Genomic DNA, 19,125 nt, shown 5'->3' with positions numbered 1-19,125 from the left:
TGAGCTTTTTGTTACCTGAGCTCAAAGTGATCTGAGCTTCAAAAGCATGAGTTTTAGAAAGAAGATAACATCAAGTTGCTATTCTTACCATCCCTAGTCAGCTGTTCTGCTCATATTGTAAAAGTTTGACTTCATAGTCAAACAACTTTTGTCCTCACCATCACTCAGATTTAAGGGAATTTACCATTTGGAATGTATCTGTGTATGGGCCATCCATCAATCAGGAAGGGTTTTTATCAAGCCACCAGGCCACTTTTCACCCAGCTTTCTGTTTGACATCTGCAATGAATGCATCGGTGCAACTGGAAAACTAAGTACAGTGTAAAATCATGACATATTTACACTTTTGTATTTGAGAGCAGCTACAATCTTGCCCCAATATCAGAATAATTAGGGAGCTAGAGAGACAGAGCATTTAATGTTTTTTCCCCCCTTCAGCATATATCCATACAAAGATAAATCATAGTGCTTCACAGCAAAACCACAGTTCACACCTTGACATTTACTCACCTGTATAAAAAAAATTAAATAAATAATGCTGATGCTTACATGGCTGTGTGATGCCAAACTGTTCAGTGCTATATTACTCTGTGCAAGAAGTGGTTAACTCTTGCCATCAAAAAGTAAAAAAAACAAACCAAACCAAAAAAAAGCCATCCATACAAAGCTCAGAGAGTGCAATCTGACTATTGGCGTCTACAGACTAATGGGGATATTCTTCCCTTCATTCATCTTGGAGGAATAAGAACATCCTTCGCTCTTTTTTTTTTTTTTCCTTTGCTTTTCTTTCATCTGCTGTAAATGAAACACAAATGGAATTTGGGTTATTTTCTGTTCAGACTGCTTCAAACACAGGCATTTTTTGATGCTTAAGTGTTCATAAAACACCATGTCCGATTTCTAGCTCTTCATTCTTCCTTGATAGAAAATGCAGAATGGCATCTTTTGCCAAAGGTGGATGAGTTGATCACACTGGATCGGTCAAGTAAAGGCTTCTTGAGGGTTTTCTTCATGTTGCAACAAAAATTTGTGAAGCAAAGGCCTCTGCAAGCATGCAACACCTGAGATGCACGCATGGTTGAAGTATCAGAAGCTGTAAACACATTTTGCTTCTCAAATGCACATTGAGAAATGTTTTGTGAAGACTGAGCAGAAAAGAATCCGCATAGGAATCCCATATAGATTTAGTAATATAGGGTAGCATCCGTTTGCACTGAAAATTCTTTAATACATACAGCAAAGCCTGCAAAGCATGCTGTAGTTTCTGAGATTACCTGCTGAAATCATGGGATCAATGAAGTCCCTACAGTTTTTCATTATTTTTCTTATGTTTCAGCAGGATTTTGCATTTCTGTTTCCTAACGTTTATGATTCTAGAAAAGATTCAATGTCATTAGTAGGGTCTTCAGGACCTGCATTTGCAGGGCTGATCCATAAGTACTTAATAAGGGAAAGCACAGATGCTAACTAGGCAAGTGACAGCACAGCCAACAATGAATAAAGTGGCCTTAAGTGACCTCTGGTGGACAACAAGAACAGCGTTAAAATTGTTCGCTTCGTATTTCTCAGGAGAGTGGTTTGTCTATTTAACTAGCTTACATCCATCCAGCTGAATATTACCTAATATTATATAACAATCAAAGACATTTTCCACTTGAACCAAAAGTATTTCATGCAAAAAATTGGAAGCTAATACAGCAATGGTAAAGTTTTGAATCATGAACTTTCAAAGCCTCTGTAACAAAAGGGATTCTTGACTGTTGCAAATATACTGTTAACATTACACCACTGACAAAGCAAAGCTAAGGCAATCTTTCAGGTGATATAAAACTCACAAGCCGTTTCGAAGGGAACAGAGCACTCCTTTGAGGGCACGTCAGTCTTTCCGACACCACCAGCATTTCCCAGGCTGGGTGAGGCAGTGGAATCTGTTGCTCCCAGCACATGCAGGCTGTTGATCACAGCCACCGTACTCAATCATAAGAACTTATATAGCTATGTACTACAATAACGAATATCCCCAAGGACCTTCTCCTATTCCCAACTAGGCGTTTTTAAAGAGAACCACAGCTTTAAGAGAAAAGCTTGGGGATTCATATTGATCTCATGGCTTGAAGAGGCTTCCAACACTGGGCTTTGAGGCCCATGGTTGCAGAGTTCAGGGACAGTCTGAGAGACCACAGACTTTGTGCAGTTCCGTGTAGGACTGAAAACTCCTTTTTGGTAAACAAAAGTAATTGTTTTCCCTTCCTACTGTTTCCTCATTTCAACCTGGAGCTAAGTCTCCAACAGCTTCTCACGTGGCTTTAACAATAGACGCGGGAGATGGTTTGTGGTACAGAAATAACGCTCTGAAATTGTTCCCAAGGAAAACCAGTCTGTCTTGGCAACAGTTGTCCTGGCAACTAAGTCTCCTCACAGAGGATGATGGCCACTGATCCGTGGAAACCGAACCATGAGTCATTTTGCTCAGAGACCAGAGGGGCTAGGGAACACAGCCGCAGAGCCCCCACCACGTGGCTTTCCTCCGCCACTCACACCAGCAGGGAACTCCCACCAGCCAAAGAGGTTAACTGCAATTCTGCCTCTTCGACACAGATCCAGGATGTACTAATTACAAGGCATATTAATAGGCAGCAGCATCCTTACAGAAAAATTATTTTATTTTTTTTTTGTTTAGATAGTCATATTAAGGACTGGCTTAACTCTTCACCAGGAGAGGAAAATTGCACTGGAAAAATCACATCAGAACATGCCAACAGAGCCGTGACAGTACTAAGCAAAGCACAGATAAAAATGGCAGAGCACATTTCTGTCTAAGCAGCTTTTCAGAAGGCAGTGTGAAAGCTTTGAAGAGCTGTAGTTTTTTTTATTTCGTACCTCGTGTGGAGAGTGCCACGGGTGCTCCTCAGGGTTAGCACTGCTCTTGTAGCTGCACAGCCCCAGACGTGAGCCCCAATGAAGCCTAAGGCTTGGAACAAGGAGCTCGGACGGTGGTCTTGTGCCTTGGAGAGCGTTCCCATGGTTCCCATGTTCAGCTCTCCCTCATTGCCTGTTATGGACTTGCTTGCTCTTTCTGCTGAAGTGGCCTTACTGCAAATTAACGTCACTCTGGGACAAAGCACATGCTGTATTAATTGCTGCTCCTTCCCCTGTACAGCATGTGCCCAGCACTCACCGACTGAAACAGAAGCACCATTTGCACACGCACGCACACAGACACACACGGTGTAAGAACACGACATTTGAAGCCTCACCTCCCAGCCAAAGCCTGCCGTTCCCTCTTCCCCTTCCATTCCCACCTCTAAGAGGCCCAAGCACCATCTGCCTCAGCACCCCCAGGAACGTCTGAAGTGTCCCACCAGGTGAGCCCCCCCTGGCCATGGAGTGGCTGTGCTGGGACAGCGGCTCTCCTTTACTGGGAGGATGAGCAGCCCTTTGGCTGCAGAGCTGGTGCTGCCCACCCAGCCCACAGACCTGCAGCACCCAAAACTCTGCCTCTTGGGTGAAGCAATGAGACAGAAAACACCCATTTAGTTTTGGTGGGCTTCTTATCTCTGAGCTGGCTGTCTCAAAGGACACGTGTGACTGGAGGCTCTGGGCAACGGAATGATGAGCGAGGGCTTGAGTGGTGAGCAGAAACTTCAACTACAGCAAGTTGAAACAGATCAGTTAGAAGAAACGAGAGAAGTACCTGGGTTGCCCCCCGCTCAAAAGGGCTATCGAGGGTGAGCAGGGCTGTGCCAGGACACTCGGCTCCAGAAACAGCATTCCCAGCAGTTTCTCAGAAACTGATCCGGAACAAACATTTCTGTTTCAGAAAACATGACTTTGCAATAAAATTATTTCCTCTCAGAATATTTCTCATCATTCATTCTATTTCTTTAATCTGAGTGATGCCAATCTATGCATATTATTATTTATTTAGTCACAAATACTTGGACACAATCATCCTCATATAGGAGAAACGCAAAAGACTTTCTTAGATGATAGCACAACCATTGCATGAATTAATATTTGCACAAGAAGCAGAGAAATGCTTTTCGTCGGTTTACACTTCTTTTTCCACTACCAGCACTGAACTCAAACACAGTAAACATTTCAGGAGGCTGTTAGGACATTCAGAGACTTCCAAGGAGAGGAAAAAAGCACCTCAAAAATAAATCATACAGCCTGAAAAGTGCATAGTAAATACTTGGAGATATATAAAATCCCACTTTTAACTTAAATGAGTTAACAACTTGAAAAAATGAGCTTAGGCATAAAATTATGAACTGACTACAAATCAACTGCAAACACATTAAAGGCCCGTATTTGTTCAAATACATTATTCATAAGATTTAATTTGAGCTGTAGTTGTACGCAATTTATGTTGCATAAACTTAAGCAAATACTTGTAACCAAAAGCTGATTTAACGAATTAATGAGCAATCTTTAAATAAAGTTCTACTACTAAATAAATTCCTCCCTGATTTGCAAAGCCATATGCTTCTTTAGCATATAACCCAACACTCCCGTTAAGCACTGAACCCTACAACACTGGCACAGCGACGAACAGTTTAGGTCTGATCAAGCCCTCGCTAAACAGGACTGGTGCGAGGTAAGGGGGGAGAACCCACTGTTTGCGCAACGTTCTTAAAGAATTTAAGGTTCAAACGCTAAACAAATACATTGTATGTTTATGGTATAGAGCTATGTTTCTTCTCTAGGATCGACATTTTCAGAATTTTTAGTAAACAGCTGGAAAGAAGGGGGAATGCACTTTTTTATCTCTGCTAAAGCACTTCCATTGTCCGTTGCTACAGTCATTTGGACATCAAATTTAGCAACGAACACCTCAGGCTGGGAGCTACTGCAATATGTGGTACATCTGCACAGTTTGAATTGGTGTACCGTACCAGCAGCGTTGCTGCGCTTTTTAGTAACTACAAGCAATTGGGAAATTCAGATTCCACATGCCTCTTAGACAGCTGTCTCAAAAACTTTTTCTATGTACTCTGCCAGAACTATGTCATTTTCAGTAAAAAAAAAAATAAAAAAATCTTTCAACAAGAAAAGTTAGGCATTATTGCCAGTCAGGTGGATGTGCAACCTCAAGAAAGATATATTTTTTTTTTCCTTAAATACAGATCTCCTTTCCCTCAACTCTCCGTCCCTTCTCTGCTGGCAAAATATCTCCAATATGGGCACAGAAAAGCATGCCCACACACACAGGTGCCTGATTGACCACATCTGTGTTTCAGTTCACGGCTTCTCCCAGCTCAGTGCTAGCTATGGAAAAGCTCAAAGAGTGAGCAGCTTTGATTTGCACCGACTGCGCTGCAGAAACTCCACGCTTCTCTGCACCAGTTCTGAACTAAATGTGTATTACGTTGAAGGAACACAAGATTTATTTAATGAATAAATAATCCACATCTATGCAGCTTCAATGCAGTAAAACCAATGCAGTAAAACAGTGGCTAGCATAACTCTCAGTCCTGTATAACCTTTTCCACTGAATTTAAATTGCCTGTTCTTTATAGAATTTAAGGTAGATTTCAAATATGTGTTTCCATGTCACTCAAGTAATCACTCCGTTGCTATTTTCTGGTGTTCTTTGGGACATTTTCTTGTCAATTATTCTGTAATTTCTCAGATTATATAGAAGCCTTAGTAAACTGGATGCTTTTGAACTGCTGGAGGTAAGGGGGAATGTCTGCAAATGAACAACTTGCTCAATTATTATCCCCTAAAGTTATTACCAAAACAGAAGAAAGACCTAGTCTGGCTTCAACAGCTGAGTTTTAACATTTGAATTTAATTAAAATGCATATGATGCTTGACCAGCAGTTAAACCACTGTAAAGCTTTCCATTGACTCTTTGGACTGTGGATTAAGCACATATCAGGGATAATGTCGAACTAAACAAAAAAAAGCAAACAGCTAATATTTGCAAAGAAATTAAATACTTACAGTACGCACCTGGTACAGCAGCTCCTACTACCTACTTTCCACTAATATTTTACCGGTTCTCTTGTGTTCGCTTTGTCACACATAAACATGAATTGCAGAAATAACTTCCTGTTATGTTCTCCCTTATTCATCCTCTTTATTTCAAAACCACTTTTAAGGTTCTGAACTTAGTAGTTTCACACCTTTGTCACAGGGCAGATGCCGTTTCGCAGATTGAGTCGATTAGAGAAACCCTCTGAGTTTACCTGCTCTGTGGGATGCATCCATAGGCTGTTACACAGTGGATGGACAGCAATGCAGAACGAGCTGGTTCTCCCCAGTGCCTCCTCTGGATCTAACTCTTCTGAATCCAAGGACAACAGAGATGAAGTTTTGCCTTTTGTAAGTGTTGTGTGCAATTTCCCCACGTTATGGACTAAACCCAAAATGGATCCTCTATTTTCATTTTTTTTTGTTGTTTGTTTTAAACCCCTCCCCACAGTTTGGGTTGTGTAAGACACCAACCAAACAACTAGATGTTATCATTAATCTTTGGTAGCGTTACTACCCATTAGAAAACAAAGCTGTTGCATTGGTAGACTATCTTTCCACAAAATGCGCCTTCGTATTTGAAAAACACTAGGGGGTGAATTGTAACTGTTCTTAATAGGCAGCTGTCAAAATACGGATGTTACCAAGATTTTCCAGACCCAGGAATTGAAACACTAAATCTTCCCCAAAAGTGTGAGCCAAAGATACCTTGATATGATGACAGAAATACAGAAATGGGTTGGTTAATGTGCCTTGACAACACCCCTTAGCTCTCACATACCTCTCAGCCACGTTGCATCCAGTGGGAGGTTTGCAGCTCTGGTGCAGTGAGAATGACTGTTACTCTGTTAGTCGCTTCTCTCCTATAGTCTGAATAATTTTTATGTGACCAGCAGTTTGAATATAATTTATAATGCAAAGCAAGGTATCTAATAGAACAGGATCTTTTGGCGCAGACTGTTTTCTGTTAGTAATTGCTCCTGTAGATGGGCAATCTCTATACCATTAAGTCTCTGGAGCCTCTTTTTGCGACAGCCTAAATACATTTGTCATCTTTTTGAAAAGTCTGGTATCCCAAAGTTTTCATTGACCTCAGTGAGAGCTGTGGGTTTCCAGAAATTTTGAAAACCTACTCATTTATTTATTTATTTATTTTTAAGAAGCAGCCTAATTTTAACAGGTTGGCTTAAAAAGCGTGTCTACATTCAGACATAATTCTGAAAAATATGGAAAAGATCCCCAACAGCTTTCATACATACAAAAGAAGCCCTAAAAAACAACCATCACTTTCACCCAATGTTTTCTAACCTGTTTTTAGGTAATCATAGGATACATCACAGCTTTTCACACATAACTGTGAATTGAATGGTAAATGATAGATAAATAAGGTCATGGGAGAATTTACTGTCGCTAATACCACCTTGCAGTGAGAAGGAATGTTCCTTTCCTTTCAGTGAGCCACTAGCCAGCAGACGGTTTCTGTTTTTCTAAAAGAGATAAGAAGGGAGAATACAAGAAAATTAATTTTCGCTGATGACAAAATGAATGAAGGAAGAAAGCTCTTGAACTTCAATGTGGAATCCAAGCAGGAATGCCAAAATAGTTAATCTGTTACTGTGATAGAGTACAGCACAGCCATAATGGGGACATTACTTATGCAATATAGTCCAAAAGGTTACTTAACTAGGACACACCAACAACATATAAAGCAACGCGCACGTTTATGCCAAGTGACAAATAACCCAGGGGCAGGTAGATTCAAGAGTCAGAAATTACTAGCAGGACCCATCCTTTCACTTATGTGTTTGTCTGTTGTTCCCTTTTTACCACTTTATTTGCTTCTATGGATTTCCAGTTTGAGTTGTAGGACTTCATTACTGACATGCCGAGGCATTTCTCCTGCCTGCGTATCTTCTATTTCAGGTAAGGGTTATGCCGAGCTGCTGTTTATTCTGTAGCACTGCTCTCTGCTGACTTCCTTAGAGAGGCCAACTACCCAGCAGCTTGGTAATGAAGAGCTTTTGAAGTCTCAAGTCACCTTCAAAAAATACCACTTTTTAATATTTTTCCAACAGCAATCATGCCTTTTGGGAACAGGAGAATGAGGAGGACCCAGAAGCACAATACATCTAAATTACTTTCAGCACAGCACAGAGCAGCAGCTTCTAGGATCCTGCTGAGCAAGGCCACATTATTTCCCCGAGTGACACACGTGTGAGAGCACTGCATACAAATGCATAGCTAATTTGCCAGTTTACTTTGATGTCAGTTCAGCTGAGTACTGCTATTCCAAATGAAAAGTTTAAATGGGTTTCCAGCTCTGCAGTTCTCTGAAAGATGTAGGGGGTTCAGGATCAAAGAGGTCCTGGAACAAGAAGCCCTTTGAGATGGCCTTCATGTTGCACAGGTGTTACTAAGATCCTGGAGAATTACTTCAGTCAGATCCCTGAGGAAGCTGCAGTAGCTCTGGGAAACATTTTTTCTTGGAGGAATGTTGCATTTCTGATATGTACCGACCTGCCGTTGTTTATGCCATCAGTGTATTACCACCAGCCATGCAACAGCTTGGCTGTATCTCTCAGCTGAGGACAAAACAAAACCTACAACCCCACAGGTGCCCAAACCACTTGCAGAGTCAGTCTCAATTTGATTCACCTTTCAAAAGGTCTCTGCATGAGGGAAGCGTCTGACAGAAGCTGCCATACCTGTGCTACACCAGCTTCTCCTATCTAAACAAGGATGTTATCTCATGCGGGAAAGAGGGAGTGGACCTTTTTTCTCCTAGTTTTATAACATGTTGGTTTACCTTACGAGGCTTCTGTCTACCATGGTAGGCTACTCTTTTCATGTGTCTTTTGTTTCCTTTAAGCGAAGGCTGAACTATGGCTCCCAAATCTTCTAGAGTCTTTGAACATTGTCCTTTTTGGTCCACATGGCCCGTTTTTCCAAGATCCTCAACACTTCACGGCCCAATGAGTTGAACCGGAGAAGCTGAAGAGAATGAGTTGAAGAGAAACAGAGCAAATAAAGCTAATCATTACTTTAGCCTCACAGCTTAGTAAACATTTGCAGGTTGCTCTTAAAGCCACTAGATGCAGGCTGTAACAGCTGAAGGGAATCCCTAATCTTTTAACTACAAATGCAAAGTACAAGGTTCGATCCTCATGGAGCTTGCGTGGAATACCGGAATTAAATACATTCAAAAGGGTCAGATGCTCGCATTTACATTCTTCTTCAATAAATTCTTATCCTTTCCTGAGTAATGTTTTTTTAAGCCTTCCTTTTGGCCTCAGTAAAATTATTTCAGTGGAAAAGAGGCATCGTTTTCTCTGCAAGTTTGCCCAGTCAAGGCTTTGTAGTTACCTGGTGGGAGGAGGGAGCAAAGTGAAAAGGCTTCAGTGCTACACAGTGGATTTCTTCTTTCATTGTAGAAGAATGTACACAGCAGTTAATTTTCCAAATACACTAAACAACTGCACTGACCTAGATATACTGGGAATATATAAATTGTAATTTCAGAAGAAAATCCGGTCTCTTCTAAATTTAAGATCGGCACTAACCCCTACTACTGCATTCATTATGAGGGGTTTCTGTGGTAAATAGTGAATGCTATGTGTTACTGTGTGGAATCAAAAATTTTACTGCCTTAGTAAATTTCAGAATATATTGAATTTATTGGAAAATGTAAAGTGATGTTATTCTATGTAGAGGAGTGCTGTGACAATGAATTAGCATTACTGTAAGGTGAAGTAATTATGGTGAGTAGAAATGGCCTCTTTAGAAGCGTGTCTTGACTTTAGTCAATATTACTAGCTAAGCTGGAAAGCTGCTCTGGCTGGAAAACGGCTGCTGTTTTACCTTGGCCTACCTGTCTTTCTTACTACCCTCCTCACCATCTCTGCTGCTCTCAGGAATTCTGCAAGGAACAAATGTGCAAAAAATTATTTCCTTTCTCCTTATATTTGCATAGAATGACATTAGTAGCTCTTGTCAATGACGTTTCTAAAGAGGAAAATATGGAAAGCAAGAGAAAAATTTGTATTACCCAAATACTTGCCCTGGGAGGACAATGGCAAGGTGAGAATTGTCTGCAAGTATGGCATATTTGAGAGACGTTTCTGCCATTCTCTCCAGGCTGCTTACAGGGTAACAACAAGAAGCACCAATGCAAAGCCACAGAGAAACTCCAGATGTCTGGTAACAAAGTAAATTCGAAAATAACTGGAGAAGACCCTGACAATATTTGGAGACAATAATAAGTTTTGCAAGAACGGAGGTAGGGTATATAGTTACGGAAGACACTTTTGGGGAGAACTAATGCAGTGATGGATTTGCTGGGCAGAAAGGGCAAACCTGCCTCCTCCTTGGCCACTGAAGCTACAGCAGTGATGCACGAGGCTGCCTGTCCGTGACCAGATGTTGTGGTCTCTTATCTTCCATGCTGTCCTCTTCAGCTGCCTGCTGGCACGGATGAGCGAAAATAAGCCACCACCACTGTGAAAAGGCTGAGGAAGTGGTGAAAAGCCTTGCTTGCTTGAATCAGAGATGTTTACATTTTCCTGCCTAACTAGCTTCAGTGATGATGTAAAGCACAGCGCCTTCAGGTTTGCTCTAAAAGCACTATTCTATTCTTCCTTCAGGCACAGAGATGGCTTACATGACCTGTCACAACCTCCAGCAGCCCTCTCTTCTTCACTGTTTTTTAAATTGGTTTACATCTTAATATTGTTTTCTTGCAAACAGCTTCGTTTTATGAGAAATCAATCTCTAATGACACATGACTTTGAGTTTGGTTTTTTTTTTTCTTCTTACCTTCCTAGTGGGAAATCTTCAGCCCTTCCTTGAAGTTTTAACATAAGCATTTTTAATTGCTTTAATAATGAATACAAGTTCTTCAACTTTAGGTCATTTTGAGCATGCCTGGTAAGGGTGTTGAATGAGCGTTCCCAGGCAGCCAACAAGTTCCTCATTATTAGCAACAACTTATATAGAAAAGTGTTCTTAAGTCAACAGGACTACTCTTATTTTGGCCTTTCATTTCCCACTTATTGATATTATGGAAAAAAAAACCAACAAACAACTCTGACATGTTTATAGATGTTTCCAGCTTTAGTGTGAAATATTGAACTGGGATATATAGTAGTCAGCATCATATTTTCCTTAAAAAAAGGCATGAAGAATTCTTCAAAGACTTTCTGATACAACTCCACCAGGAACAGATTTAATTCACTACCAGACCAGAGCAAATTTCAATACAGTGAATCTAGAATGAAAGTTCCACAGAACAAGACATACTCATGGAATATTCCACTCACACTTTGCACGGTGCTCTTGCGTTCCTCTAGCCTTTCACCACAGAATCACCTGGAATTGGAAGATTCCACAAACCTTCAGATCAGCTAAGCTCACAAACCTGCTGTCCATACTCAGGACGGTGATGAAGACTGTACATTTAATGAAAGATAGTTGAATGCAGTTGCTAGTGAGACAAATTGGAGAAAGACATTTTTCTGTGCCTGGATCCCTTTCTACCCCTGTTTCCTTCCTATTTCTGATTTCTTTGCCTGGCTTTTCTTTGTGAGCAGGGCCACCGCCTGGCGTGGGTTTCCAGCGGTGGAGCTGTCACCAGGAGCACTCCTGCCTAGGACCGATGTGCTCAGCGCTGGGTGCAGCAGCATTGCTCAGTCTGGTCTGGAAGACTTAATGACAGAGTTACTGCCAGAGCTGTTGACTCTTTTTAGCTGCTCATGCTCTATAAAGTAACTATATTAAATCAAGATGAGTTGATTACCACTTCTCATTCTGATTTGCTGCTTTTCAATACATAGCATGAGCGCTCCTGGACAGCTCCTACACAACTCCTTTAAGAAAGAATCTCTTAAAAAAAAAAACAAACAAACCCACAAACAAACAAACAAACATAAAAACCACAAAAACCAAGTTAATAATAAAAATCATCTAAAATTTGGAAACCCAAAGTGGTAAACCACGGTTTCATCACATTACACTGCCATAGCCTTGGCATGTAGGTACTCCCAGATGCATTTCCCCATGCTCAGAGTTAAAGGTCTGCGATGTCCCCTGAAAATGAGAGGACTTCGAAGATGGAGCAGGTATCCAGGATGCTTGGAAGTCTTTATCCTTTGAGTGTAAGGTGATGAGCTTGGCAAGGGCTTTAACTGTGGGGGTATTTCTGCTAAGCCAATAAAGTTCCTCCTTGAAAGCAAACTTCAGCCCTTATAATCCCGCCTCTTGATATCCTTTTTTGCTGTCTTACTCATTAGCTATATCTAATGCCTAATTGCATCTGAGCTCACAGTTGCTCGGGATTCGCTGAGTTTGCTGAAACAGAACTGCACTAAAATCCAATTTACTAAGCTTAAGGTTTCACAGTCAGCAGCCAAAAACCATACAGACTGGATCTATCAAATATACATTTATCTTCCCAACCATGAAAAGAGGTAGATATGCACAGATAAGCTGCTTTGTGCGAATGACACCAATGTAAATCAAATCCAGAATTATAAACTCTCAATAGTAAGACGATGATGCAATCAACATATCTTCTGTTAAACAGGAGGCCAGAAATATTAATTACCTTAGACACATTTAATGGGTGTGACATGTTATGCTAAATTCAGCATTATTACACTAGATAAGTCATCAGAATGTTATCCACATAAAGACATACTCTGGATAAAAAAAATAAATAAATTTCACCTTTTCTAAATGGAGCTTCATTGAAAAAACACAGAAAAACCTAGAGGCAGAGAGAATATTCAGTTATTTACTCTGTAATCTTTGTTTCTTTGCACAAGTAATTTTGCAATTCAGCCTTCCATTAGCCTGCTAAGCAATTAGGAAAAGGATCTTGAATTTCTTCCCTAAGCCACTTTATTTCAGGTATATTTAAACAATTAATCTAAACAAATAATCTAAAAATATTTTTTTATGGTAAGCTATTCCATTGTAGAAACAAAGAAATTGCAGCTGATAGCTAATTAACTGATGCTCCTACTTCAAGGCATAATAGAGGCCAAATATATAACCTAATCAGGCTTCCAGAGTATTTGGTAATACCAGAAGCAATGTCTGTGTAAATTACTGCAAGCTACTGCTTAAGGCCATCCAAATTCTACAGTTAGGACTGATCAAAAGTCTAATAAAGGCAAGGAAAATATTTCTGTGGACTGTAACAACTCCGAGTCATACCTTCTCTGAGCCAATTTGCATGATGCTGAACTCAGCAGTAAATCCAAAATCTGAAATACGAACATAAAAAAAAAATATTCTTTTCTAATATATTCACCTCAGTACGTATTCTTCAGATCACATCTGGAATTCCCAGGGTGTTTTCCCCACTCCCAGCTGTCATTTTATCATCTATTATATAAAATGGGTATCTCATTATGGGCTACTGTGGAAGACGTTCCGTAGCGATGCCCGTATCTACAGCAGAGAAGTGAAAGAACTGATGATGCTTCTTTTCAGTTTCACCAGTGATTTTACCCCTGTAATCAAAATGTCCATTTTTACAATTTCACTAATTTATAGGCTGATGCTTAAAAACTATCAGAGCTGAATAATCAAAATATTATTAGAACTACATAATCTGCCAACCACAGATAGTCATTATAGGGCTTTCTGCAGTGTCTTCTAGCAGAGTATTTCCACATCTACTTGGCAATGATTTATTCCAACACAGGTCCCTGTGACCTCGGGGCAGCTAGTGCTTTAAAGGTTGTCCCCATGTGCCTGGTTATGGAGAGTCTAAACACAATATGTTCTACCTTATAAACTCTGGCTTAAATGACAAGCTTGAATTTATTTTAACACATTTGTTAGATTTAGGTGTGAATCAGATCCTAAACTTCTATTCCTTCTTCATATTACTCTCATATCTGATTTAGGTTTAAAATTATTTTCTTTTCGGAGACAGCATTTTCAATGAAACCTGGAGTTTCTAATCCTGCTCTAAAATGTTGACACTTTGTAAACGTAGGCTAATGTCCAAATAAAAATGGAGTATGCTCTGAATTTATCACCTAGGTTATACCACTTGTGATTTCACTGACATTAAAGAAACACTGAGGAGGTTCTAGTCTAAAGAAACGTACTTTGGCGTCTAAGCAGCGACAACCCCACTGCAATGACAAGATCAGAGCCTGGCACTTACCTTAGTTCTGTAGCAGGCTGGCAGGCACTCTGGCAGCCAGTTTTACATTAGTCAGAAATGCTTCTCAAAAGCCTGCAAAAAAAAAAAATTCCAGATGCAAAAAAGAATGTTTATGGTGATAAGAAAGTAAACATGCCAGCTATGTATTTTAATTTGTACATATCATGCCTGCTAGAGCTACACTGATGTGGCCCTTCTAACCCTTCTCATGGCCCTATTCAAAACTGTCTTCTTTTCACTGGCATTCCATCGGCTAACGGTGCAATTAACTGATCTGATTTTGACAGTGCAGAATCTCCCAGGTTCTTCCTTTTTTGCCTATCAAAAGAAAGCAAGCAGAAAAAGGAGCGCTGCTTGTTGACTTCAACCAAATACTCCAAAGAAAGAGCAGCAACTTTTTTTGCTTTTATAATTTGCTTAGCAACATTTCTTTCCAGCTGTCACTGCCTTTCCTGCCTAAATGCTGGCACTGAGATGCTTCTGAAGCATTGCTTCCCCAAATCCTGCTGCAGCAGCACCCACCTCTTCACTTGAGGGTGCCACCCAGCTAGCAGGACCAGGAACACTTTGTGCACTCTCCGCTCCGGTCTGGCACAAAGGTCAGCCTCAGGCCCCTTTCCCATGCATGCATCACATGCTTGGGGATATTACCTCTAGCCCAATGCCTGCCCTGACCCTCTCCAAGCCTATCTTCAGCCACAGCCCCTCGGGTGAGCCCAGGTCCCCACCAGGCTCCCCGGGCTGAGCAGGGCTCTGCTGGAGTCCCACCCCAGGAGCCCTCGTTCCCCTGAGCCACCCCCAGTGCTACGCTGCAGGTATCCTGGCCCACAATGTACCTCGTTTTGATCTGGATTTTGAACGTTGCTTTTGCTTTTTGTTCCGAGTTTAACATGTATCACAGATTAAGGATATCCACATAGTTAAGCAAGAATTTGTTGGTTTATAGCACTACATGATATCAAATTGTAATCCTTCGGAACAACTTAAAAAGAAGGTAGAGCCATGAATAAACTTCAAAATAAATAATAGCAAAACCCAATCTATGTTTCCTCTTTTAAGGCCCTATATCCCATTTCTTCCATTTTTAATTAGTACACAAACATTTGGTTCCTACTTTGGGAAAGTCTGAGTCGGATTAAAGCTGGCTATTAACATTTTGGGATTGCACCAGGACAGGAGGCTGGGGAACTGGTGGCAGCAGCACCATTCAACTGTTTACTTACAATCAGGGTATCTTGATGCAAAGTAACGTACATGTGTTTCAGTACTACAAAAATGCTAAAGGCATGCTAAATGTCTACAACAGGAATTATTTGCATACATACGTACAAACAAATGCTTTGGAACTCGTACAGATGTTTTTATTCTTTGGTCTTTCAGGCAGGTGCTGTTAAATCATAAATGTTTGAACACTTCCTCATGTTTGAGCATTCCTTACTTCACGTCTGTACAGTCACTTTGTTGAACTTGCCCCCTAAGGCATTTATAACTTGTAGTAAAATGCCTGCACGTCTCTAACATTCGAACAATCCTATTTATCATTAACAATCATTCCTGTGCTACAGAGCTAGTTGTGTAACCGCAACCTTTAGGTAGGCAGATATTTTTAAGAAAATGAATTGCTGCATTTGCAGCCTCATGCACGTGCTTTAAAATTATTTTTGCAATATTTACACTCTGCAGTCCTAACTGCATGCTTGTCACACCGATAGTTTTGTGCCAGTACTAACAGTCCCAAGTTTTCTGGATTAACAACATAAATCCAGAGCTGCACTCTGGACTGCTGTCAGGAAAGGAGAAGAATTAAAATCCAGTGTTAGTGTCCCAAATAAGATATCAGCACACACTGCAACAGCTGCATAAAAAGAGCTCTATGTTTAATATCTACAATGCAAATACTTTAAAGAAAAGCAATTTTGGCAAGTTATATACTGCTTCCCCTTTTAGGAACATAACTGAGAGACATGAAAGACACAAGTCATTTTGACATTGTGTTTTAGAAAATCCGTAACAAACCATTTGCTTAGAATCTGGCACTTTATACATACACATGTATGCGTGTATATTATATGAAGTGCCAGGATCTCTGGTTTCTCAAGCTGTGCCAGTTTACAGTAAGCAGGAACGGCACCTACCATACTTGAAGCTATGACAGCATGAGTGAGCACAAGCAAGAGAAAGTTTAGTGTTGAAACAATAAAGAAGGAAAAAGCACACCGAACTGCCGCTTCACCTGCTGCAGGTTGTGCTGGTGATTCGCTCTGTGTTGCCTGTATCCACACCTGGCTTTTCAGCCACAAAGACCCATTACTTGCAAAGGTCACAGAATCTTCTAAAAATTGTCCTCAGTACAATGTGCTTCAACAGATGTGGCTTTGCTACTCTCCATTTAAACCAGTTCTTTTGTTGCTACCCTCTTTCTGTGTAAAACGTTGGATTGAACAGGGTGTCCCCCCGACCTGTCCCTGCCCCCCTTTCCCCTCATACCCCATTCTACAGATGCAAAAAGATTAAGAAAAGACAAAAATGATGCACGTACACACACACATATATTAATATATATATATACAAGTATATAGACATTAAACTAAGTTGCTAGAAGGCTTATGCTTTGTGAGAATTTCATCACTCTGGGATATCACAAGAGCTGACCCTTAAGAACAGACTTTAACACCGTTCTGGTCAACTGTATCCCTCCTGCTGGAACTGTTTCTATAATTTTCAGCCTTTGGTAGCCTTTAAGAAATCTTAATTCTATACCTTTCCAAATAACAAATCAACCTACAACCTGACCTTGCTAAGAGTAGTAATCAGGAAGTGAGAAAGTTGAAGTTTGCGGCAACAGGAATTCTTTTAGAAATTACATTTCAGAAGGAACACAGGAGGACCAACACTAGCATCAAGAGTTAATCTTGGCAGTCCAGCACCTTTTCTTAAATTCTAAGAGAAAGACCATCACATTCCTACTTCCAGTTACCGATAGATTTCTAATAGTGATTACAGGATTGTTGCTACCTGTTCCATGGGGAGGGCACTGCTTTTCGATTCTTTATTTTCCCTTACAGCAGAGATTGCCAAAAGCAAAAAAATCACATAGGGCAACTGTGTGAGCGTTCTTTCTTGCAGGCAGAGAACGAGAGGGAAAAAAGGAGAGCTATCTATGGATGACAGGTCATCCTACTGAAATAGCTCAAGGATGTTGGCTCACTAAGATGTATTGAGGCCAAGAACTTCTGGGCATGGCCTATGCTGCTTGGGTTACTCAATCAGCTCTACCTCCCACAGCCTATCAACCCTCTCTTGATCCCCTCCTCCTCTCCAGTCAAGGCCTCAGATTCAATAAAACCCTTTTCCATTGAACCTTCTCCATTGTTTCTTTTCCCCCCTCATGTTTGCCTGAAATTCCCCCTTACGCTACATAACTTGCACAGGGTTGGTACATTATAATATTTTGTTCAACCTTTTTCAAGCAATGCACATGGTATTTCTGGCTTTATCCAAAACTGCATGTGCTTAGTTACCCAGCAAGGTCAGGCTTCCTACAGGTACGCTGGCAGTTAGAGAAACATCTGTTGCGATTCAGTCAGTTCTGGCCTCAGGGTTTGACTCACAGGACAGACGCTATTTTGCTCAGTACTTCTATGACAGATGCAGCTTTTTATCTAAAAAAAGGACAAAAATCATATTTTTATCTTAACACGTCATTTCCGCCCCCCCTACCCGGCTGCAAGTTAAGGGAAGTCCTAGTGATATCTGATGGACCATTAACTACAAAAGGTCACCACCAGGGTTCCATTTCAAGCCAAAACTGAAGAGATCAAGTGGATAAAGTAATCCCCCAGGTGAAACACTTCAGTACAAATGACTAGAAGCAGGGTATTCTGTTGCTCAAACATCTGATGACTAAGTTCCATCTGTGCCTCGCTGAATCCCGGCGGCAGGCAGGACTGCTTAGTCTATTATTGTTCAGCCAGCGGGATGGCTTAGTTACGGCAGGAGATGTGGGACAGCTTTCCAAAATGAAGGCAGCTATCAGATCAAATTGGTAACTGAAGAAACAGGACTCCACTTGAATGAGCTTATCCATAGGCAGACAAGGCATCAAATAGGAGCTGGAGTCATTTGTGCTGTAGGATATTTAGATTTTGATTCAGCACACATCACAGCCTCTTCAATCAGTTGTGGGTTCTTGTGCTGGTGTACTAGTAAAATTAAGCCTTTTCTGTTTAGTAAACAGGAAAGGTGTTTCTACAGTCACATGACAATAGTAGGGATGTTACACCTTAAGTGACGTATATTCCAGCCAAAGCATAATATACGATATGATATTTATGCTTAGCTGGTATGTCATGGATCACCAGCTGTAAGTCCTGCTTTTGAAAACATTAGCTGGTACTTTTGTTACTTCAAGTGAAATACAGTTTTAGAGGTATTTTAATGGTTGAAGATTGTACATGCTGCTTCAGTGTGAGCAACCCAAAATTTCATTATTTATCTGTCCTTTAATTATAGGATTAATCTTCAAAGCATTATGGAGTACATTTGCAAAGTCACAGAGAGAATAAAAGGATTATAGAGGATAAAAAGCACACAGAGCATAATACGTACCAATGGTATAAGCGAGTGGTGATAAGGAAAAGATGCACATATGCTAAGGCTACATTTATACATCAAGATTACACAGCGTATGAGTGAAGGGACCATGATTCTTCCATCCCTTTACACCTGCAAAACATATCGTGGCAGCTGTTTATACTGGGCTATTCTAATATTTTGTAATCAACCCTTTTGTAAAACTGCATGTTATATGTCAGTTGTGGTCATCTTCAGTAGGGGAGCTTCAATATATTATGAGCCTTCTCACTTACAGTTATTTATTTTATGGAATCAGAAGGTGGCAACTTCTGATTTACTGTAATGACCCCCATAACGTTATTAGACTATTAAGTTAGGATACCTTCCTTTCC

The 19,125-nt window shown here is 40.6% G+C and overlaps 2 long non-coding RNA genes across 3 annotated transcripts in view; one reads left to right on the top strand and one right to left on the bottom strand.

Moving 5' to 3' along the window:
• Positions 1-4,367: 4,367 nt before the first annotated feature.
• LOC114013911 (uncharacterized) lies at positions 4,368-18,982 on the bottom strand. Of its 2 annotated transcripts, XR_008745063.1 has the most exons (9): positions 18,767-18,982; positions 17,680-17,820; positions 14,159-14,230; positions 13,195-13,244; positions 12,703-12,742; positions 11,298-11,346; positions 8,789-8,973; positions 7,403-7,469; positions 4,368-6,852 (listed from the first exon to the last, which is right to left on the bottom strand). It is a non-coding gene; the product is annotated as an uncharacterized LOC114013911 (long non-coding RNA). The 2 variants fall into 2 exon arrangements; XR_008745062.1 differs by lacking the exon at positions 4,368-6,852 and having other exon boundaries at positions 7,040-7,469.
• Positions 8,972-19,125, top strand: part of LOC114013910 (uncharacterized) — a 32,417-nt gene continuing 22,263 nt past the window's right edge. Inside the window, exon 1 of the long non-coding RNA XR_003557169.2 lies at positions 8,972-9,189. This is a non-coding gene — a long non-coding RNA (uncharacterized LOC114013910). The remainder of the gene's footprint in view (positions 9,190-19,125) is intronic.

This window comes from Falco peregrinus, chromosome 1 (assembly GCF_023634155.1).
Source record: "Falco peregrinus isolate bFalPer1 chromosome 1, bFalPer1.pri, whole genome shotgun sequence".
NCBI classification, from domain to species: Eukaryota; Metazoa; Chordata; class Aves; order Falconiformes; family Falconidae; genus Falco; species Falco peregrinus.
Note: the sequence above shows the minus strand (reverse complement) of the source record. Positions and strands in the feature narration are given on the sequence as shown.